Source organism: Rattus norvegicus, chromosome 18 (assembly GCF_036323735.1).
Source record: "Rattus norvegicus strain BN/NHsdMcwi chromosome 18, GRCr8, whole genome shotgun sequence".
Classification (NCBI taxonomy): domain Eukaryota; kingdom Metazoa; phylum Chordata; class Mammalia; order Rodentia; family Muridae; genus Rattus; species Rattus norvegicus.
The window spans coordinates 22,323,784-22,338,689 of record NC_086036.1 but is presented as its reverse complement, the minus strand read 5'-3'; the positions used below and the strand labels follow the sequence as shown (position 1 = coordinate 22,338,689).

Below are 14,906 nucleotides of genomic sequence, written 5' to 3'. Positions count from 1 at the left end.
AGATCAAAACACATTGTACCAAAATTTCAAAAACCTTATTGATAGACGATGTGATTCATCCTTTAGAGGATATAAATCCTTTTAAGACTTTGACACACATTACCAAATTATTGCAAAATAGCTACATCATGCCTTGTAGCAGCTGTGTGTTAGACAGGTGTTAAATGGCCAGGTGTTAAAAAGTTCTAAATTCTAGGGAATTAGCCGAGTCCTTCATTCCTCTCCAAGCTCAATCGCATGCTGTCTGCATGTAATATGTAGTTATTCAAATCATTGTCAACTTATGGATTAAGAACTAGTTATCTCCGTGTAAGCTTTACAATATTTTATTTATTAATAATTTAGCTTTATTCTGTGTGGTATCTATCTAAATCCTTATGTGAGAGTATGTTTGATGGGACAGATAGCAATGATGCAGACAACCACATTAAAAAATTATATGGTTAAGATGCTCACAGATTTCCTGGGAAATTTTTATTTTATTTTATTTTTTTTTATTATCTTGAGTATTTCTTATATACATTTCAAGTGTTATTCCCTTTCCCGGTTTCCGGACAGACATCACCCTCCCCCCTCCCCTTCCTTGTGGGTGTTCCCCTCCCAAACCTCCCCCCATTGCCACCCTCCCCGCATAGTCTAGTTCACTGGGGGTTCAGTCTTAGCAGGACCCAGGGCTTCCCCTTCCACTGGTGCTCTTACTAGGATATTCATTGCTACCTATGGGGACAGAGTCCAGGGTCAGTCCATGTATAGTCTTTAGGTAGTGGCTTAGTCCCTGGAAGCTCTGGTTGCTTGACATTGTTGTACTTTTGGGGTCTCGAGCCCCTTCAAGCTCTTCCAGTTCTTTCTCTGATTCCTTCAACGGGGGACCTATTCTCATTTCAGTGGTTTGCTGCTGGCATTCGCCTCTGTATTTGCTGTATTCTGGCTGTATCTCTCAGGAGCGATCTACATCCGGCTCCTGTTGGTCTGCACTTCTTTGCTTCGCCCATCTTGTCTAATTGGGTGGCTGTATATGTATGGGCCACCTGTGGGGCAGGCTCTGAATGGGTGTTCCTTCAGTCTCTGTTTTAATCTTTGCCTCTCCCTTCCCTGCCAAGGGTATTCTTTTTCCTCATTTAAAGAAGGAGTGAAGCATTCACATTTTGATCATCCGTCTTGAGTTTCCTTTGTTCTAGGGATCTAGGGTAATTCAAGCATTTGGGCTAATAGCCACTTATCAATGAGTGCATACCATGTATGTCTTTCTGTGAGTGGGTTAGCTCACTCAGGATGATATTTTCCAGTTCCAACCATTTGCCTACGAATTTCATAAACTCGTTGTTTTTGATAGCTGAGTAATATTCCATTGTGTAGATGTACCACATTTTCTGTATCCATTCCTCTGTTGAAGAGCATCTGGGTTCTTTCCAGTTTCTGGCTATTATAAATAAGGCTGCGATGAACATAGTGGAGCACGTGTCTCTTTTATATGTTGAGGCATCTTTTGGGTATATGCCCAAGAGAGGTATGGCTGGATCCTCAGGCAGTTCAATGTTCCTGGGAAATTTTTATTTCCATCATTATCTGTCTCATGGGTATTTTGTCACATAAAATTGGTTATTTCCTATGTCTCATAACGCACCCTTTCTGCCTTTTTCAGGGCTCAACTCCAGTGCCTCCACTCACCTAAGCTGCGCTATCTGTGACTCTTTTTTTTCCCTCCTATTGCTTTTTCTACTTCGTGGCCTCCTTGAGAATGAGGTTAGAGCTGTTATTCTCTGACATCTCTGTTCTCCAGTGTCATATGTGGTGACCTCTGTAGAAGGCCCTTGCCGATTGGAAGATTCAATTCATTCAGCTTCACTCAAAGGAGTTCAGATTTGATGAAGGAAAGTAGTCACTCCACAGCAAGCTCACAAGATGCCAGCCACCCCTTTTGCAAGCCATGTTATTTGACAGGCTAACAGTAATTCAACATTATATACACTTGATGAACACAAATCAAACAGTTTTGGATTTCTGTTACCTGTGATCATGAGCTAGGGGAGGAAAAAGGGTAACATCTCATTCTTTGGGGCCCATGACTCCCTTAGGCCTACCCATTTAAGCATTTCAGAATGGAGCATAGGGCAAAAAGCTGTCCAAATCAATACTTGTACTGAATCAATGTCTTTTAAGTGTTAGCTTATGATCAGAGCAAAGAGACGTTAATTAGACTTGATTTTGCCTAGTATATTTAATAGTGACGTTGGGACTGGGGTTGGTTTTCTGAGATTAATTTGAGGGGCACAGGAAAAGTTAAGACCAAAGGCTCTGGAGTTTGACTGCCCTCCACACACATCCTCAGAGCACAGGATGGATTCAAGGCCACGTCTGAGATGCAAAGGTCACAGCAACTCCTAGCATGCTGAGAACTCTACCTAAACTCTAGATTATAATAAATCCACAAAAATAAGCTGTGGAGATCTACACGCAACAAAGAATATAAGTTTCTCGTCTATAGTATCTAGAATTATTACAATGATTGAACTTTCAGCCTAATAGTTGGCTCTTCAATCATCAATTATTTCCGTCAATGAAACAGCCATGAGGCAGGTAGAAGAAGAAGTTACTATTACAGAATTTAAAGGCACATTAGAAGATAGATTCACAACAAGATAAGATCCAGTTATTTAAACTTCAAAGAGCACAAAGACATAGTTGTTCGGCTCACCTCTGCTCTGCTGTTCACACGAGACCTTGTATTGACTCTGTCTTCTGCCTCATTCCCCTGTTTAATTGCAATCTCTTAAATTTAAGATCTCTTGCCTTTTACAAACCTGGCCTCTTAGTCTTATCTTAAAAGTAAAATCATCCTGCCCATTGTCTCTTAGCAGACATTTCTATAAACAAAAGGCGGTAACAACTGTTCTCCTGTAATTTGTCATCTAGGATCACTGGAAACAAGTAGAAGAGTCTTACAGGGATAAGACAATGCCTAGGTGACCATTGTGTGGCAAGCTTGAGGCATCCAAAGGGCTCGTGTTAAGTCTCTGTGGTTTTCTTGAGGTGTCTTTCAGAAAAAGGAAGGCCCTGGTCTTTCTGAGAGTTCTACAGAGAGATGAGCAGACATGGGTTGGTTGGGGAAAAAAACATCAGTGCAATTGTCATGCTGTTTTCATATGAGTAAAGTAAGAGCAACAATTATAAAATTACCTCAGTCTTATCAAGGAGCTTGGTTGACATTGTTATAGTCTGCCTTCACAGCAAAGAAGATTCTCAGTGGTGAGAAACTTATACTCTAAAATGCTGAAGTATCTTCCTAAACCTAGAGTGTCCTGCATGTGTCTAGTACAATACTCAGGCACACACACACAAACATAAAATAAATAAATATATATTTCTCAAAACCAGTGCCATCCATCATTCTCCATGGCTTCTTCATTTGCTACACCATGCACACAGGACAATGTTGCCAACACTGTGTGATAGAATTAAATCAATCATTACAGCGTAACCAAGAACATGTGAGCAGGTACTGTTACTCTTTGTGCTCATATACTGGGGTAGTTCAGTTCCTTAAAATGACCATCATTTGCTGAGAACAAGCCACCAGGTTATCTGAAAACAGAGATGAACAAAGCAAGCGCTATTTTATTCCATGCACATTCTCACAGATATTAAGGACTGTAAAACTCTTAATTCAGCAGATTTTATTATACTGAACCGAATCCTCCATACACATCCATTCAACAATTAATTAGCATAGGAGAATCTACCATGTGTCTGAGCCTACACTAGGGATAAAGCACTAAAGCAGATATGTCCTTTGCCCCCATTCCTATACAGAAAACCAACGAAAAATCAATTTCTCATATTTTTAAGCTATGCAGGAAAATCACAGTGGCATTTAATTTACCTTGCATGCCCCTTTAATATTAAAGTGCATTACATATTCATGTAATTGTTTGCCCTTTATGTTAAAAGGTACAGCTAAGTTCATTTCCCTCTTAGTAGTTATAAATATGTCTTGTTTTCCTGGGAAGCAAGAAATTAAATGGTTGAGCTCTGTGCACTCTGCAAATTCACCTCCCAAATTATCAGATGCCATAAAATTTCTGTTCCACCCTGTTTCACTGATTTCTTCCTTAGGAAAAAGTGGGAAATTAGATTTTATGGAATTGAACTACCTTAATAGTTAAAAAGCATTTGGAGTTGACCTACCATATTCTTGCAGCTAGCATTCCCACACAAGTCATAAGTTGTAAACAGCATTTATTACTTAGGTCATGCGCAAAGTCAGAGAGTAGTACTTTAAGTAGTTAAAGATGAAAACTTGTGCAGGAAAAGGGTTCTATCTGACTTTGAGGTGAGACTTTGCTACAGCAGTAATAGATTAGCTTCTTGTTTCTCACATCAGACTGCAAGCAGCTAAGAACGGGATGCAGAGGGAAAAGGCTGCATATAGGCACACATATGTTAAGAGAAAGCAAGATGCTAATTATCTCACACTGACAATGTTAACAGGCAAGGAGCGGCTACTGTATAAGATCTGGACTTTGGGTCCTTCTCAACAAGTTGTGAGGTAGCAGCACCGGGTGAAACCTACAGTAAACTAAAAGGGTTACCTAAAAAGATTTTTATTCTTGAAACAAATTAGCAGCAGGGTGTCCACTGGAAGGAACCATTTGGAAGAAACTAAGTAACTACTTGCCAAGAACCCATAAGACAGTCAAACTTTGGGGTTGGATTTCTCAGTTAGAACAGCATCTACATCTTCCCACTCAAGTATTAGCAGAACCCATTTCTCTCACAGTGTGGCCTTGCTTGGATGTGACATTGAGAACCCTTTCTCTACAAACCACATGTTCTCCACACAAGAGAGGCTTTTGGTGCAATGGAAACATCAAGAGGAAAAAAAACAAGCTAAGTCTGGACCACTCAGAAAAAATGGAAAAAGGTATATTATTACTTGTGTATATCTTAAGTTTGATTACACCATTCATTCCCCTTATAACTCTTTCTTCTCTTTCACAGTCCATTTACTACTTTTCTCTAGGTCCTACACACACACACACACATGCACACACACACACACACGCACACACGCACACATGCATGCACACACGGTCACACGCACGTGCACATGCACATACACCTAAGTGGGAGTGCTTATACACATACCTATTTAAATCTACATTCCTGTATAGTATAAACCATATTTACCTTATTTAACTAAATAATATCCAGTTCTATCCAGTATTTTGAAAATATGAGGAGACCTGTGTGTGTGTGTGTGTGTGTGTGTGTGTGTGCATGTGTTTTTATTTATCTGTTGATGAACATCTACCTTTCTTAGCAATGATGATTAGTGTAACGATAAATTTGACTGGAAAGAACCTAAATATACTGACTTCAAATCTTTTAGGTATATATCTAAGAATAATGTCTTATAGAAAATTTTAATCCCTATTCAGGGTTTCTATCCATCCTTAATCATTTAGTTTCTGGGTAAAAGACGTGTACAACCTTTATTGTTTATAATAAGCCTTAAACAGCAAAAGAACTGGGCAGATATCTACCCTCTAAGCTATTAGAATCGACTTTCATATTGATAACCCCGAGTTATTACTTACTATTTACTGTTTCATCTGAGCTGCTCTTAACTCTGGTTGGCCAGCCCTTAGGGCCATGCTTTCTTGACTCCTAACCCACAAAGTCCTTCAATTCCTTCTTTACCTTGCCTCTCTCCTGGTTTCTTAATAGCATTACAATCCACAGCAAAAGACCAAACCTCACTCGTAGCGTGGCTGTGTGGTATGACAAATCTAATTTTATTTTGTTGAGGGACTTCCACACTGATTTCCATAATAGTCATGCCAGTTTATTCTCCCACCAACAGTAAATAAGTGTGTCCCCTGTTCATCGTGTACTGGTTAGTTTTTATTGTCAATTTGATATTGAGCCACCTTGGATGAGAAGCCTCAGTATAGGGACTGCCTTGATCAGATTGGTCTGTGGTCACATTAGTAAGGCAGTGTCTTAATGGATGATTGATGCGAGCCCTCTGTGGGAAGCACCATATCAGGTTCAGTTGACAGTGTAAGCCTGGTACAGCCTTGGCCTCCTCTGAACCACACCTTCTTTGTGCTGACTCTGGGGAAACACTTCTCAAACGATTTTGCTTCAATGATGCTGGTCTCTTTTAAATCACAACTGATTCTTCACTTCAACTGACTCCTGTCAACTGTCCCAATGTAGCAAAGATTTCACTTTCATGTTTCTGGTCTCATGTTAATTACAGACAATTTTTCATAACCAGCGGACTGGAAATACAAATTCCGAATTCAAAACACCACATAAACAGTACCTATTAAGAGTCTTTGCTTCCCTCCAAAACTTCACCACCCAGGCCACCATCATCAGCATTCTCTCTTCCAAGCTTTCAGGAATCTTTAAACATTCCCATTTTCCTAACTCACACAACTGCCCATTAAACACAGAGCAGTCAATGGCTTTCTTAGACCAAAGTTCCAAAATCCTTCCGTAATGGAAATATCTATCATGGAAATATCCCACAATCCTGGTATCAATTTCTGTCTTAGGGTTTCAGAATCAACTTGGGTGTGTGCAGGACAGGGGCTGTATTTCATTTTACACTGTCAGTTGACAGTGCTTCACTAAGGAAAGTCAGGGCAGGAGCTCAAACAGGGTCGGAACACAAGCAAAGGCCACAAAGCGATGACGCTTGCTTGATTATTCAGTCTGTTTATTACACACCTGAGGACCACCTGCCCAGGTTGACATCACCCACATTAGGCTAAGCCTTCCCATATTAATCCCTAATTAGGAAAATATTCCTAGAGACGTGTCTACAGGCCAGTTTTTTGGTGTCATTTTCTCAACTGTGGGTTTCTCTTCTCAGATAGAACTAGCTTGGGTCAAGTTGGCAAAACAAACAAACAAACAAAAAACAAATAAAAAAATCAATACAACCAGGACATCCCATGTTGTTTTTAGTCATGGTTTCTATTTATTACTACAACAGAGAAAAAGTACCTAAGTATCTTTGCCAGTGTCTGCTGTCCTTTGTGTCTGCTGTTGACAGACATTCTGTAAAACAGAATTTGAAAGCAAGTTGATTCTTTCTCTGCTGGCTAAGAAAGCTATCTGTGCATATTTTCAAATATTTATTGGTTATTTGTATATCTTTCTTCAGGAACTGCCTATTCATCCCATTAGGTCATTTATAAGTTGGATGATTTGGTTTGAGGTTATTTAATTTTTGTGGTTCTCTATATACTCTAAATATTAATTCCTTGTTGGGTGCACAATTGACAAAAGGTATTTTGTTGTTGTTGTTGTTGTCTGATTCTTTTCTTTCTTTCTTTCTTTAACTTTTCCTGGTTCCTTGTGAACTTCACATCAAGCATCCCGATCTCACTCATCTTCCCCTACCCTCACACCTGTTCTCCACCCTTGCAACCTTTCCTTCAACAGAGAAAAGAAAAACTTGTTGTGGACGTTGTTGCGTATAGAGTGTGCCCCACAGTAAGCCCTTTTGTCCACACTTCTTTGCTTTAATATGCTCATTTCAGTGACTCTTTGGTGTCGTATGAGGCCTCTGGCTTCTGCTACTCCATCAATGCTGGAAACTCATTGGGACTCCTCTCGTTATTGCCCTGTGTCACAGAGATCCTATAGTTTTGAATGTGAGACTGTCCGTTTTACGGAGACCAACAGTTCATCAATGGAGAAGACGGAAAGGTATGCAAATTCAAAGTCCTGGATCTTGGCCTGAGAGGTATCTGAACTGATCCAGCCACTGGATCTCTAGCTCTGTCTACTCACAACCCCTGCAACCACAACAAGCTCTACCGTGCTGCCCAGGCAAGGTACAGAGCCCATTCGTGTTGCCGCTGGTGAGGGACATGGCCCGTTCTCTCACTCTGAAGAACCTAGGTCCCACCCTCTCAGCTGCCGTATGTGTTAAGGATCAGTGGAGTGGAGGAGGGCATTCTCCCTCATCTGCACCACTGTACAGTAGACAAGAACAGGGCATATTTTCCTGTACCTATGCCCTTTGGACCAGTTCTACTGTGCTGCCCAGGTGAACTTCAGGGTCCATACTGGATGCTGCATCTTTTGAGGGCAGGATCAGTTCTGCTCTCGTGGCCCCAGCGCCAGGCCTCCTGCTTGCTGCCTGCTACAGTGGGGAGAGGAGAGGGGGGCATCCTTCCCTTGTGCATGCCACTGCCTGGAGCTGAGTATTGGGGCCAACTCTCTCATGCTCATAACCTCAGGGCCAGCTCACCTGCAACTTCCGGAATTTGCAGCCCTACTCTCTTGAATACTGCTGCTGGCTAGGGGTGACTCAGCTCTCTTTCTCACATGTTTCCAGGCTTGTCTCTTCCTTGATGCTCAGGGAGCCAGTTCTGCATAGCCCTCAGACATGAACATGGCTCCAGCAGGCAGCTCAGACAAGAGACTTCCACCTGGCCTTTGATGGTAACAGGCCCCCGGTGCTGTAGTGCATTGACCCAGACATGGCCCCCCAGTGGCAGCCCAGGCCAAGACCTCACCACACATGGTCCCAGGTGACATCACCATCCTGAGCTACTCACATCAAGATGTTCCTCACTACCGTTAAGTCTCCAGTTCTACCTCTCTTCATTGTGCCCACATCCTTCTGTTTCTTACTTCTCTTCCATTTTTGCACCACTTACTTGATCTTCTTAGTGGTGCCTGGGATCTCTGGATGTCTGGGGTAGTCTCAGGAGTGGTCCCAGGAGTGGTCTCAGGAGTGCTATCCCCTGCTAGTGCATTACAGCAGGGGTCATCTGCTCCTTCCCGCAGGCCTATGTGATGCCCAACTCATCTCAGGATACTTCCCTGTCCAGGACCCATGGCACTTGTCTAGTGGTCTTCTTGGGCTCCCTTCTCACCCAGGCCAGCCACAGTGGCCCTGTGTGAGTGAGGGTCATCTGTCTCAGGATCACACCCACCCAGGGCCTGCAGTCCCAGATGGGGCTCTTCTTGTCCCCTGCTCATTCCCACCCTGTGAGTCAATCTAGGAGTACGTGGAACTAAACTGGTAGCCATCGTAGGCCTTTTTTCAGGGAGTGTTAGGCTAGTAATCATTCAGATGGTCATGCCTGATGTAATTATTAAACCTCAAATAGGGTTTTCTACCCTGCCTTTGATCAGTTCCCAGATAAAAGGCATACAACTTTTATATTTATAATAAGCCTTAATCAGCATTAGAGCTGGGCAGTTATCTGCTCTCTGTGCTATTAGAATCCATTTCCCCATCATTAACCTCATTTTATAATTTGTCGTGCTCCATCTGGGAAGCTCTTAACTCCAACTAGCCAGGCCTCGTGGCTATGTTTTCATGATTCACCTACCCTATGACAGCTTCCTCCTTTCTCCACCTTCTTCTCCATTTCCATGGTTCTCCTTGGGCTCCAATAACAGGGAAACTCAAACCCTCCATACTGTGCCCAGCTAGTGGCTGTTGGCATCTTTATTTAACCAAAAGTGGACAACTTGGGGGGTGGGCAAAATTATATAGCCTTATTTGTTTGTGTATATGCAGATTCTCTCATCTCTGGAGGCAACCAGACCTTGGGGGTCAGTTAATACTACAATGCAAGCAAAAGACCAAACTTCAACACATGTCAGAGCACTGAGCATAGATCTAGCTTCTGTCTGCCACCTCCACATGTGACACAACAGCCATATCTGCAACTATAGGGGAGTGATTATTTACACTTCTGTGCAAAAGTTTTTAATTTCATGCAGTTTCATTTGACAATTCCAATGTTTATTTCATATGCTACTTTCCAGAAATCCCTTGTATATGCTCATGTTTTATTTATGGTTTACTTTAGCAGAGTCCAAGTTTCTCGTATTAGTTAGAGGTGTTCCATCTGTTTTGAATTGGATTTCGCGAAGGATGAGAGATGGACGTCTGGCTTCATGTCTCTGTGAGTAAAATATTTTTTTTTTGCAATTTGTTCGAAGAGGCTATCTTTTCAAAGTTTGATGTCTACATGCATCTGAAATTATTTCTGACTCCTCAATTGGGTTTCATTGGTCTGCATGTCTGATTTTTGTTTGTTTTTGCTAATACCACGTAGCTTGGTTTCTAATGCTCTGTAGCACAATTTGAGATTACACATTGTGATGCCTCTAGCCTTATACTCACTGCTTCAAACTCCTTTGGTTATTGGGGATCTTTTGTGCTTCCATATGGTCTTAAAATTATTTTTTCTAGTTCCACAAAGTATGTCTTTGGAACTTAGAGGGAGATTGACTCTATAGATAATTTTTGGCAACATAACATTTTTATAATATTAATTCTGACAACCCTTGGCCATGGAGGAATCTTCAGTCTACTATTGCCTTCTTTAGTTTCTTCCCAAAAGGTGTAATGCACCCCCAGACCTTAGCACAACTGATGCCATATTAGAGGTAACATTCTATTCAGCACATAAGCCCCAACCCCTAGTCAAATGGAGGCAAAGACCTAATCCATCAGAGACCTCCCCCATAGTTCCAGGAAAATGCCTAAATGCACTAACCTTTTGGCTTCTGTAACTTTGCTTCTTGATAAGTAAAATGAGACAACCTGGATGTGTGTGTGTGTGTGTGTGTGTGTGTGTGTGTGTGTGTGTGTGTCTTTAAGAATGGTATGTGGTGAGTGCTGCCGGGCTACCTTCAGAGCAAAGGTAAGTTGGTAAGTTTTAGTTGTCTAGAAAAATCTTAATTGATTAGTAGGGGTCAAAAATAAGGGAAGATGAGAAAGAGAGAGAGAGAGAGAGAGAGAGAGAGAGAGAGAGAGAGAGAGAGAGAGAGAGGAGAAAAAGAAGAAAGAAAGAGAGGGAGGAAGAGGGGGAGGAAGAAAGATAGGAAGGGAGGGAGGAAGAAAGGGAGGGAGGAAGGAAGGGAGGAAGGAAGAAAGGGAGGGAGGGAGGAAGGAAGGAAGGAAGGTTAGTTTTCTTTTTCCTGCACAAATGCTTCTGAAAAACAAAACCATTTGTAAGTCCAGGCCCTGTAGTTGACGGTATATTCAAACATGTTCCATGAGCTGTGTGCTCTAAGGCAAGTTATTTGTCCTTTCTTCTCATTTTCTTCTGTAAAACTAAGGCATTAACTACACAGCACTCCCTGGAACAGAGGAAGAGCAACACACTTAGTGACTTGAAACATTTGGAAGTGAGTAGCAGAGTCAGTGTGTAGGCTTACACACTTCACTTATGAAAGGAGATTTTAAACACACTGTTACCTTTGAAATATTACTAAAGCTAATTCCAGTCCCAATGTTTTCTCTCTTTGAAAGTTACATTGTAAACAGAAGAAACAGTTTTTGAAAAGAAAAATAGCATGGTGTCGTGGTGGGTGACTTAATCTTGTACTCGGAAACTGGAAGTACAAGGATCTAAGGTTAAAGGTCACCACAGACCTGTTTAAAACCATCCAGATCAAATTAACTGAATTTCTAGAGGAGGAAAATTGAATGAGAGGCATGATATTACTTCTGTGTACTTATGTCAAGAAGGCTACCTCTTCTGTTTATGTTCTTATTTTTCAAAAGAAATTAGGAAGTGGAAATTTTCAAAGGAAAATGGGACTTTTATTTCACACTATTTTCCCTCTGTCAGTATTAAAAAGATAAGACAAATTCAGTAAACACACATGCGTTGACTGCATTTAACAAAGGCAGGAGTCAGAACTCTGTGCCACCCTTTCCTGGGCAGTAAGCTCCTCCTTTGACACTGGGCTTTAAGTTTTCCCTTCCACAGCATGGAGTTCCTTATTTCTGTGGGATTCAATGTTTTAGCACTCCACTTTCAATCTGGCTGCGTCAAGATATAAAAACCAATGGAGTGACAAAACTCAGTGCGGATTCTGTGTCAGCAAGTCTTGGCTACGTGAGAGCGGGGCCTTTGTGCTGGATAAAACAGGCCTTCCACACTGCCACTCTGTAGCCTCAGGCAATTTCATTTAAGGCATCTGGAGCTTTCATTCTCAGCTGACAGAAATAAGGATTAAAGTTTTCTTTTGTCAGAAATCCTGAAGATTAGAAGGACATGCTAAGAGCCTGGAGTCACACTCCAGCACCGTGTGTGGCCTGAAGGATGCAGCGCCTGGAAGGGTCTGTCATTGCTAAGGAACAGTAAGATGCACACACATCCTTTGACACATACATTCTGCTTCTAGACATGTATCCTATAGCAAGATAGACGTTAAAAGACGTTCGTTGCAACCTTAAATATAACAACAATAACAAAAATAATTAAACTGAGGACAGGAAGAAAATGCTAAGAAAAATTATGCAAAGGCAATGGTAAGAAATTTTAAAACATGCTAAGTAAAAATAAATTAAATTAAATTTGCCAGGTTGGATGTTTAACCCATTTACAAGTAAACAGAACATTAAGAATATAAGTACATATGTGTAAATATAAATAAAATTGTTAGTAACTACTGCTGATGGGAGAAAAATAAGAATAATATCAGCATGAATTACATACACTCTGCAACCTTTACATTTTCATTATAAAGATAGATTATTTGCATACTAAATAAAGTATACAGAATGCCTCCTATATAATGGATAATAAATGTTTGCTTGTACTTATGTATCCTGTGCATAGAGTTAAATTTTTATTGTAGTTTTCCTGTTTTCTGTATCAGCACAACTTCTTGCACACTTTTAGGAAACAAATATTGTTCCAAGACCATGACTCACATCCCATCAGAAGGCTCTTCCAGAGACCTTCAGCCCTGGCAATTCCTTTATGACCTGCAGTAAAGGTCTCCCGGACCAGAACTAAGGAATAAATAGAGGTTAGTGCAAACACATAAAATCAAGGCAAGGGAGTCTCCCACACCTCTGTTTACACTGCCATTTGTCTCCCTGTTAAAATGCAATAAAGACCATAAAATGAAATAGGCTGTGAAGAATGAAAGATCCCTTATTCATAAAAAATGGTTCAAATGAGAAAAGTCCTTTAATGGAGATGAGACAGCTACCAGGCCAGGGAGTGGGACAGAGACACATAAAACCTTTAAGACAATTCATTAACCACAAATTATTGCAGGCAACTGAACTCAAGGTCTGTTTCCCTAAAACATGCGTGTATTCCAACTATCAAAGGGATAGATGGTCTCCATGTATCTGCTGCAAAGAAAGAAGAAAAAGCTGGTTCTTTGGATTTGGGATCTTCCCAACTGGTCAGTGAGTCGTCAGAAGAAACATGACCTTCAGTGGAAATGAGGAGGACATTAGAGGGCAGGATCAGAGCCAACCCACTCATACTTCTGACCACTTTCCAGAACTGGAGCTGAAAAAAAATGATCCCTGGCATCATTGACCAGACTGGAAGAATTGTCCTTTGCCCTAATTCTTGCACCATTTAAATCTACATCTCTCAAGGTGTGCCTGCAGTAGACCTCCAGCAAGCCTCCGTACCTAACTTCACACAGGTTCTCTTTATTCCTGTCAGCATCTGTCTCTCAGTAAGACACAAGTGAGCTGGTCCATGTTCTTACTACTGCCATCTCTTAGAGTTACCTGTCAGCTTTGTGACTGACCAGCCTGCTCCAGAGACACCTCAGCTTATCCCTTCTAGACAAGTCTAGGGGTTCTGGATGCATTTGCTCTCTCTGCTGTTCAGGATGGCTGCAGACCTAAAGCAATGACTTAAAGCCTTCATTCTTGAAATGTAACATAAGTTAGACAGGTTCTTCTTGACGGAGTAACATGCCTGTGACTTTGACCTGAGGTAAAGAAGACAGATATAAATGAAGGCAGTGACATCAGGGCTTTCATGACACTTTTCAGTGTCTTCTGGGCCTAAGGAAGAAATCAACACCTTTAAGTAAAAGCAGGCTTAAGTGCTTGGTGCACTTTTATTTATTATGATTTATTTTTTAATAAAAAATAAAGATGCTCTAAAACTTACCAACTTAGAGTGTAAATTTATATACATATACACACATACACATATATACATACATATATAGGTACATGTATACATATGTACGTGTATGTATACATGTATGCACACACACGCGCGCGCACACACACACACACACACACACACACACACACACACACACACACACACATATATGCATGCAGGAAGCCACAGAGCTAATCCAAAGCCTTTAACTGGACCATGAGTAATGGCGGTTGTGGTGTACTACCAGCGACTACCAGTGTATTTAATGGTGTTGAGTAACACATCTCAAAATGGTTCCTATGAAAAATTTTATGTTACATACTTTTTATAGTAACATTTTAAGCTGGTGTTTCAACTAAATTTTTTTCACTAGTTAACATCTCAAGAAGTATTGTTCATTGATTTGCATTTTGTCCTGGTTCTTTCAAGACAGGGGTTGTCTGAGTAGCTAAAGATATCCTAAATTCACTCTGTAGACTAGGCTGACCTTGAACTCACAAAATCCTCCTGCCTTTGGCTCCCTAGTTCTAGGATTAATGGCATACCAGTCATTGGATTTTAATAGACCCTGAAGCTCTGTGTTCTCCATATAATAGATTATAAATACTCTTCTTTCTTCTCTGTATTCATCCTTATTGCCTACAAAGTTTTTCATGTATTTACATGGATTACATATGTATTTACATGTACAAATATTTTACATGTAAAACTATCACAATAATGATCTTTTTTTTAATATTCCCAATCCATATGATTAGAATTCTTGAGCAATAGAACACAGATAGCTTTTAGAACCCAAGAGAACCAAAACTTTTTGGATATTTTGCAAGGCATTTCAAAATATGTTTTGATGCTTATGGCTCCAGTTTTGAGGAGTAGTAGTCTATATGTACTATGAACTTATATACAAGCTATACAATTTTGTACCACAAACTATTCCTATTGATTTATTTCAGAAATACACCTACCAAA

At 40.7% G+C, this 14,906-nt stretch overlaps 2 long non-coding RNA genes and 1 pseudogene across 2 annotated transcripts in view; 2 read left to right on the top strand and 1 right to left on the bottom strand.

Moving 5' to 3' along the window:
* The window catches only part of LOC120098153 (uncharacterized), a 51,592-nt gene extending 46,564 nt beyond the window's left edge, over positions 1-5,028 (top strand). Inside the window, exon 6 of the long non-coding RNA XR_010059793.1 lies at positions 4,778-5,028. This is a non-coding gene — a long non-coding RNA (uncharacterized LOC120098153). The remainder of the gene's footprint in view (positions 1-4,777) is intronic.
* A 3,035-nt stretch (positions 5,029-8,063) lies between these two features.
* LOC134483004 (uncharacterized) lies at positions 8,064-14,045 on the top strand. The gene is made up of 3 exons (XR_010059792.1): positions 8,064-9,950; positions 12,035-12,121; positions 12,664-14,045. It is a non-coding gene; the product is annotated as an uncharacterized LOC134483004 (long non-coding RNA).
* On the bottom strand, positions 9,610-9,723 carry LOC120098402 (small nucleolar RNA SNORA17; annotated as a pseudogene).
* Positions 14,046-14,906: the final 861 nt, after the last annotated feature.